The sequence below is a fragment of the Chrysochloris asiatica genome, unplaced genomic scaffold, assembly GCF_000296735.1.
Source record: "Chrysochloris asiatica unplaced genomic scaffold, ChrAsi1.0 scaffold00011, whole genome shotgun sequence".
Classification (NCBI taxonomy): domain Eukaryota; kingdom Metazoa; phylum Chordata; class Mammalia; order Afrosoricida; family Chrysochloridae; genus Chrysochloris; species Chrysochloris asiatica.
In genome coordinates, this window is record NW_006408529.1 from 22,516,448 (window position 1) to 22,524,937 (window position 8,490).

The 8,490-nt window shown below is 36.5% G+C and overlaps 1 pseudogene; it reads right to left on the reverse strand.

Annotated features, from left to right (window-relative positions):
• The window catches only part of LOC102817054, an 11,294-nt pseudogene extending 9,099 nt beyond the window's left edge, over positions 1–2,195 (reverse strand).
• Between the last annotated feature and the right edge of the window lie 6,295 nt (positions 2,196–8,490).

An 8,490-nucleotide genomic window follows, 5' to 3' on the forward strand; every position in this document is an offset into this window, starting at 1 on the left:
ACAACCTTGTCGCACACCTTTCCCAATTTTAAAACATTCAGTGTTCCCATGCTCTGTTCGAACAACTGCTTCTTGGTCCAGGTACAGATTTCTCAGAAATACAATTAAGTGTTCTGGAATACTCATACTTCGCAATGTTGTCCATAGCTTGCCATGATCCGCACAACCGAAAGCCTTTGCATAGTCAATAAAGCATAGGTAAACATCTTTCTGATATTTTCTGCTTTCAGCCAAGATCCATCCGACATCAGCAATGATATCTTTCGTTCCACAGCCTCTTCTGAATCAAGCTTGAACCTCTGGAAGTTCTCTGTCAATGTATGATTGTAGCCCTTTCTGTATTACCTTTAGCAAAATTTTACTCTTTTGAGATATCAAAGAGATTGTCCGATGACTTTTGCATTCCGTTGGGTCACCTCTCTTTGGAATGGGCACAGATATAGATCTCTTCCAATCAGTCAGCCAGATAGTTGTCTTCCAAATTTCTTGGCAGAGATGAGTGAGTGCCTCTTGTGCCGCCTCACTTTCTTTGAAAGATTTCAATTTTTATTCCATCAAATCCTGGTGCCTTGTTCTTTGCCAATTCCTTCAATGCATTTTGGACTTCCTCCCTGAGTATCATTGGTTCCTCCATAAACAACCATAATTCTGAGTTGAATTATTGTAGATTAGTTTTGCCTTTTCTTGAAATTCATATAAGATGCATAAAATGTATTATAACATTTTTGCAATTTACTCATGCTATTGAACATATCTCTCATTGATGGGCATTTGAGTTATTTTTGTTTCTGAGCTAAATAAAACTTCCTGAAATTTTTGAACAAGTCTTTTTGTAACACATGTTTTCATTTATATGGGCTAAATACATAATATTGAAATTTCTGCATCATAAGATGCTTAATATGTTTAATTTTGTAAGAAATGAATGGTTTCATAAAAGTTACCATTTTACTATTTGATCAACAGCATATGAAAGTTTAGTTGCTAAAAAGTTTAACTGAAAGTTGATGTTGTCCGTCTTATTATTAGCTATTTTGGCTTGATACTATCTATTTCAGATCTGACATACAAATTCTGATCATGAATTTACATATGAGTGCTAAATGGAAATCTAGTTCATTATAGTGAATCTTTTAATTCAGAACTTAAAACTTAAACCTACTAATTAGAAAGACAGAGATGGTAGCAGAGCATTTGAAATCAGCCTAAGTTGTAAATATATATCTTTATAGCTTCATAATAGAAATATAGAAAGTAGAAGACTCTCAATCGTTGCTCTCTTATCTTTGGTTTTACCTGGGTAGAAAATCCTTTAGACCATTTATAATGCTTCAAAAGATTGATAGAAGCTTTCAATGAGCTCCAGTAATTTTCTTGCAGAGTCTTTGGGATTTTCTACGTATAACATCTTATAATCTGCAAATACAGAAAGTTTTAATTTTTCTTTGCCAATTTGAATGCTTTTATTTTCCTTTTCTTGGCTTATAGCTCTGGCTAAGACTTCTAACACAATATTGAATAGGAGTGGTGATAAAGGGCAACCTTTTCTGGTTCCTGTTCACAAAGGGAATGCTTTCAATTTATCTCTATTGAAGGTAAAATTGGCTATTGTTTTGTATGTTTTTGTTGTTTAGTGCCATCAAGTCGGTTCCAACCCATAGTGACCCTGGATAGGGTTTCTGAGGAGCAGGTGGTGCACTTGTATCGCCAACCTTGGAGTTTAAATGGTTTTGCAGTCGGGAGCATTAAGCCACAGCGCCACATGCTCTTAATTATGCTGAGCAATGTCCCTTCAGCTCCTACTTAGTTGAGATTTTTTTCTTTCCTCTTCTTTTTATTAAGAATGAATATTGAGTTTTGTCAAATGCCTTTTCTGCATTAATCAGGCACTGACATAGGCTCTAGCCTAGGGTTTATGGCTGAGAGTGAAGGGGCCAGCTTATATGAAGTGCAGGGAGGTGTGTGCGAATACCCAAACTTGCAGCTGGTCCTCATTTGATGTAGCTTGGATGGCTAGGGCTGAGCTGAGCAGAACCTGACCAGATGAAGATAAAGATGTTTGATACTGTGGTGTTGTTATTGTTAAATTCTGTCAAGTATGACTCATAGTGACCCTTTATAGGGTTTTCAAGGAGCAACTGGTGAGCTTGAACCGCAGGCCTCCCAGTTAAAGTAGACTCGGTAGTCCATCGCATTAACCGATAGCACCACACACTGTGAGAAAGTATCAATTGCTACAATTTGATAAACAAGAATTACCTATGGATCAGTATGAGAGACAAAGTTTGGCCTTCTTGGCCTACAAGGAACACTCTGGCTGCACTTTTTCCAACACAGATCTATTTGTTCTTTGGCAGCCCATGGAACTTTCAATATTCTCCTCCAACACCGTAACTCATATGCATCAATTCTTCTACAGTCTTCCTTATTCACTGTCCAGTTTTTGCATGCATATGAGGTTATTGAAAATACCACGACTTGGGTCAGGAGCACCTTAGACCTCAAGCTGACATCTTTACACTTCAACACTTTAAAAAGGTCTTGTGTAGCAGGTTTGCATAATGCAATACGTTATTTGATTTCTTGACTGCTGCTTCCATGGGTGTTTATAATTGATTCAAGAAGAATGAAGTCCTTGACAACTTCAATCTTTTCCCCATTGATAAGAATGTTTTGTATTGGTCCACTGTTGAAAATTTTTGTTTTCTTGTATTGGGATGCAATTCATACCGAGGGCTGTGCTCTTGGGTGTTCATCAGTAAATATTTTAAGTTCTCTTCACCTTTAGCAAGCAAGGTTGTATCATCTGCATATCACAGATTGTTCATGAGTCTTCCTCCAATCCTAATACCATGCCTTACTTCATATAATGCAGTTTTTCAGATTATTTGCTCAGGATACAGGTTGAATAAGTATGGTGAAAGAATACAAACCTGTCACACATCATACTTAATTTTAAATCATTCAGTGTTCCCATGTTCTGTTCGAACAACTGCCTCTTGGTCCAGGTACAGATTCCTCATTAGCACAATTAAGTGTTCAGGAACACTCATACTTTGCAATGTTGTCCACAGCTTGTCATGATCCACATAGTTGCACAGTAAATAAAGCACAGGTAAACATCTTTCTGATACTTTCTGCTTTCAGCCAAGATCCATCGGACATCAACAATGATATCCCTCATTCCACGGCCTCTTCTGTATCCAGCTTGAACTTCTGGAAGTTCTCTGTCAATGTATGATTGTAGCCGTTTCTGTATTACCTTTAGCAAAACTTTACTCACATGGGATAGCAAAGAGATTGTTGGATGATTTCTGCATTCTGTTGGGTAACCTCTCTTTGGAAGGGTCACAAATACAGATCTCTTCCAATCAGTTGGTGAAATTGTTGTCTTCCAAATGTCTTGGAATAGATGAGTGAATTCCTCCAGTGCCACCTCTCTTTCTTGAAAGATTTCAATTTTTATTCAATCAATTCCTAGTGCCTTGTTCTTTGCCAATTTTTTCAATGCACTTGGGACTTCTTCCTTTAGTATCATTGGCTCTTGATCATATGCTAACTCTTGAAACAGTTGTACATTAACCATTTTCTTTTGGTATAGTGATTGTGTATGCCTTCCGTCTTCTTTTGGTGCATTCTGCATCATTCAAAAATTTGCCCACAGAATCCTTCAATAACGAAACTGAAGGCTTGAATTTTTTATTCAGTTCTCCAGCTTGAGAAATGCTGAGTATGTTCTTCCCTTTTGGTTTTCTGACTCCAGATCTTTGCACATTGTGTTGTAATATTTGACTTTTTCTTCTTGAGCTGACCTTTGAAATTTTCTGTTCAGCTTTTAGACCGCCTCATTTCTTCTATTTGCTTTAGCATATCTTTGCTGGAAACCAAGTTTCAGTGTCTTTTCTGACATCCATTTTGACCCTCTTTCTAGTCTTCTCAATGACTTTTTGCTTTCTTCATGTATGATATTCTTGATGTCATCCCACAACTCTTCTGGTCTTCGGTCTTTAGTGTTTAATGTATCAAATCTGTTCTTCAGATGATCTCTAAATTCAGGTGGGATATATTCAAGGTCATATTTTGGCTCTCATGGACTTGTTTTCCTTTTCTTCAGTTTTAGTTTGAATTTGCATATGAGTAACTGATCCTCTATTCCACAATCTGCCCCTGTCCTTGTTTTGACTAATGATACAGAGTTTTTCCATCATCTCTTTTTCCAGATGTAGTGAATTTGATTTCTGTGTATTCCATTTGGTGAAGTCCGTGTGTATACTCCTCTCTTATGATATCTAAAGTAGGGATTTGACATGAGCAAATAATTGATTTTGCCTAATTCTATCATGCTATCTCCAGCATCTTTTCTATCACCAAGGCCACATTTTCCAACTATTGATCCTTCCTCTTTGTTCCCAAACTTTGCATTCCAATCACCAGTTTGATCAATTTCAGATTTAAAAAGTTGGTAGTATTCTTCTCTTATATCCTCACTGGCTGGTGAGTAAATTTGAATAATAATGGTATTAACTGGCCTTCCCTGTAGGCACATGGGTATTATCCTATCACAGACAGCGTTGTACCTCATGACTAATCTGGATATGTTCTTTTTGACAATAAATGCAACATCATTTGTCTTCAATTTGTCATTTCCAGCATAGTAAACCATGTGGTTGCCAGATTCAAAATGGCCAATATCAGTCCATTTCGGCTCGCTTAAACCTAATATATTGATGTTTATGTGTTCCATTTCATTTTTTGACAATTTCCAATTTTCCTAGATTCATGATTCATACATTCCTTTTTCTGTTTATTAATGGAGTTTTACAGCTGTTTCTCTTCATTTTGAGTTGTGCTCCATAAGCAGATGAAGGTCCCTTGGGCTTTACTTCCATTTGCATCATTATGGCCAACTCTACTTTGAGGAGGCAGCTCTCTCCCAGTGACATTTTGAGTGCCTTCCAACCTGAGGGGCTCATTTTCTGGCTCTATATCTGACAGTGTTTCTCTGCTAATCATAAGGTTTTCAATGACTAAATATTCTGAAGTAGTTTTTCAGTCTTTCTTCCTAGTCCGTCTTTGTCTGGAAGCTCATCTGAAACCTGTCCACTATGGATGACCCTGCTGGTATTTAAAATACCTGTGGCATAGCTTCGAGAATCACAGCAACTCACAAGCCACTACAGTATGACAAACTGCTTGATAGAGACTTTCAATTTAGACATTGGCTATCAAAAATGGGGTGATTATATAGGCATGAAGTGGCTGACTTACAAGCTTTCATGGGTGTGCTTAACTTCTGAATGAAGGTGGTAAGGTAGAATCCCAACTGAATAGTTTTCCTATTTTCCAAGTGGGTCTGGTGAAAGGTGATGGTGGCTGATGCTGATAGAATTTTATGATTCAATTATGAGTAATTTTTAGCAGGATTAATTGTGACTGTCCACACTGTAAGTATCAGAAATGTGTAACTTGAAGGGAGGAGTAGTTTATCTTTCATTTCAGGTACAGATGATCCCAGGACCATCAAGAAGGAAGAGCATGAGTGTAACATGAGATCCTTACTTAGAAAAGTGATGACAGTAGAGATGGTGGCCGAGGTGGTGACATGGAGAGACAGAGCACCTTGCAGGCTCTAGGTACATGGGCTGATTAAGTCTGTGTGTCCATAGGCAGAAGGTTGGCCTTTAAATATTTAAATTTATATATATATATATATATATATTGTTTTGTATGTGCACATCAAATATTTTTGCTTTGCTAATTTGTGAAATATAATATATAAATGGGGAACAACAAGGTAGAGGTAAGATAACTCTATTTGAAGGGAGGGGATTGTAAAGCCAATGATCTTGTATATAAACCTTCACTAAATTCACAGTAAGTTAAACAAAAAGAAGGTTAATAGAGAAAATTTATGCAAATACAGAATGACCTAATTCATAAGATCTAAGATACCTAGCTAACCTAGTGATGTTGTAGGATAAACACCAGACTGCTAACCAAAACGTTGGCATTCAATCCCACAAACTGCTCCATTGGAGAAAGAGGAAACTTGGTGCTCCTCCTCCTCAGAAACCCTATACAGAACCACTATGAGTCAGAATTAACTTGATGACAGTGAATTTGATTTGTTTTATAAAAATACTCATCTATGGTTTTAGGTATCTTGACTTCTTCAGCATTCATCTTATTGATTTTTCCTTTATCACACTAAAAGTATAAAGCTGTTGTGAGTAAAAAAATATAAAATAAATGACAAAAGTTAATTATTTGTGCTTTCTTAAAATAAGATTTAATTTAGCTAGTTAATTTAATTACTGATTATTGGCATACAATTTTTTTTTTATCTCTGCAATCTCTTGTTAGACAGTGATTTTAATGAATGGATTAAGTTAGGAAGCCAGTTTTTATAGCTGCTTCTCTCCACCTATTTTTTTCATCGACCTTGAGTTAATCAGAACTTGTACTTTCTTGTTAAATTTCACATATATAGGTTTGGAGAGGATTAAGGCAGCAGTAAAACTTTTCATTAGGAAACTCACAGCTGGGGCTTCTTTTTTTCTCTTATATATTCCTGAGTGACCTATTTCAGCAGAGGTGTTTTCCCTCACTCTGTCATGAAAGGCATTCTTGACTTTATCCTTTACCATAGTCTTCAAATACTTTGGCAATCTCTACTGGAGGGTCTCAGTCCTTTAGTTTTATTATTTTCCCCTAGTTCCACATTTTTTCACACATAATTAACACTTGTAGTAATAACATATCTCATTACATAAAGTGTCTGTCACTCCCCACTTAAGAGATATGAATCCATTTTTCTTTGAAAAATAAATCTTTATCCTATCAACCCCCTTCTGTCATTTCACTAGTCTAGCTTTAGTTCAATTTTCCCTCATCTTTCATTTTAAAATTACAATTTCTATGACTTATAAGCCTCATATTAGTTTCTGTTGTTGCTGTTGTTGTTGTTAGGTGCCATTGAGTCATAGTGACCTATGCACAACAGAACGAAACACTGCCTGATCCTGGGCTAACCTCACAATTGTTGCCATGCTTAAGCCCAATGATGCTGCCACAATTTTATTTTCTAGTCTGTTTATATTTAATCCATTCAAAATAAAAATTATTTATCTTCCCTTTTAAAAAATGACCATTATTTTCTACTGCCTGCAGTATAAATTAAGAATCTCTTAGTGAGTCATTAAAAGTTCTTTATCATCTCTCCTCATCTTCTATTCTTCATTTTTTTTTTTCCCCAGTCTTTCATATTGGAAGACTTCAGTCAATCCAAGTTACTTGCCGTTAGTCAAATACAACCTGTATTTGAAACCACCTTCCATTTCCATGACCTATTCTTTCCACTAACAAAGCTTTTCTAGTCCGATCACTACTAGAAGTCTCATAGATCTTTCAAGGCCATTACTGACTACCCAATGATGCAGAGTAGGTCAATCACTAGCTCATTCTGCAACTCACATACATTAGGAGTAAGTTATATAAAAGTAGTACATTTAGCATATATATTTATGTGTACATATATACACATGTGTACGTATATTTTAAATATATTTTGTGTATGTGCAATTTGTGTGTATTTGCAAACATGTGCTTGCACATGCATATATGTATGTATATGTGATTGAATATATATGTTAGTATTGTTAGGTGATATCAAGCCCAACAAAACGGAGCAAAGCTAGGTCCTGCACCATCCTCACAATTGTAATTGTTTGAGCCTGTTTTTACTGATAATGTGACAATTCATCTCATTGATGGTGTCCCTTTCCCTTTTTTTTTTTTTTTTTTGCTGATCCTCCATGTTGCCAAATATGATGTCTTTTTCCAGGAAATGGTACCATCTGCCTACTTGTCTGAGGAATGAGATATGAAGTCTTGGCATACTGACTTCTAAGGAGCATTCTGGTATCTTTCAACATAGATTTGTTTGTATTTCTGGCATTCCACATTGTTGTTGGTAAGTGCCATCAAGCTGCTACCTATGCACAACCGAACAAAACACTCCCTGATCCTGAGCCAATTTCACAATCATTGCTACACCTGAGTGCATTGCTGCGGTCACTGTGCCAATCCATTGGTGGTCTTTCTCTTTTTCTCTGACTCTCCACTTTACCAATAAAACAAGACGTTGGATTCTATAAAGAAAAGCATGCCATCAGGATTGGAGGAAGACTTGTTAACAACCTGCGATATGCAGATGATACAACCTTGCTTGCTGAAAGTGAAGAGGGCTTGAAACATTTACTGGTGAAGATCAAGGAACACAGCCTTCGGTATGGGTTGCATCTCAATGTAAAGAAAACAAAAATCCTCACCACTGGACCAGTAACAACATTCTTATCAATGGAAAAAAGATTGAAGTTGTCAAGGACTTCATTCTTCTTGGATCAACTATCAACACTCACTGAAGCAGCAGTCAAGAGATCAGACAACGTATTGCATTGGGCAAATCTGCTGCACAGGAACTTTTTAAAG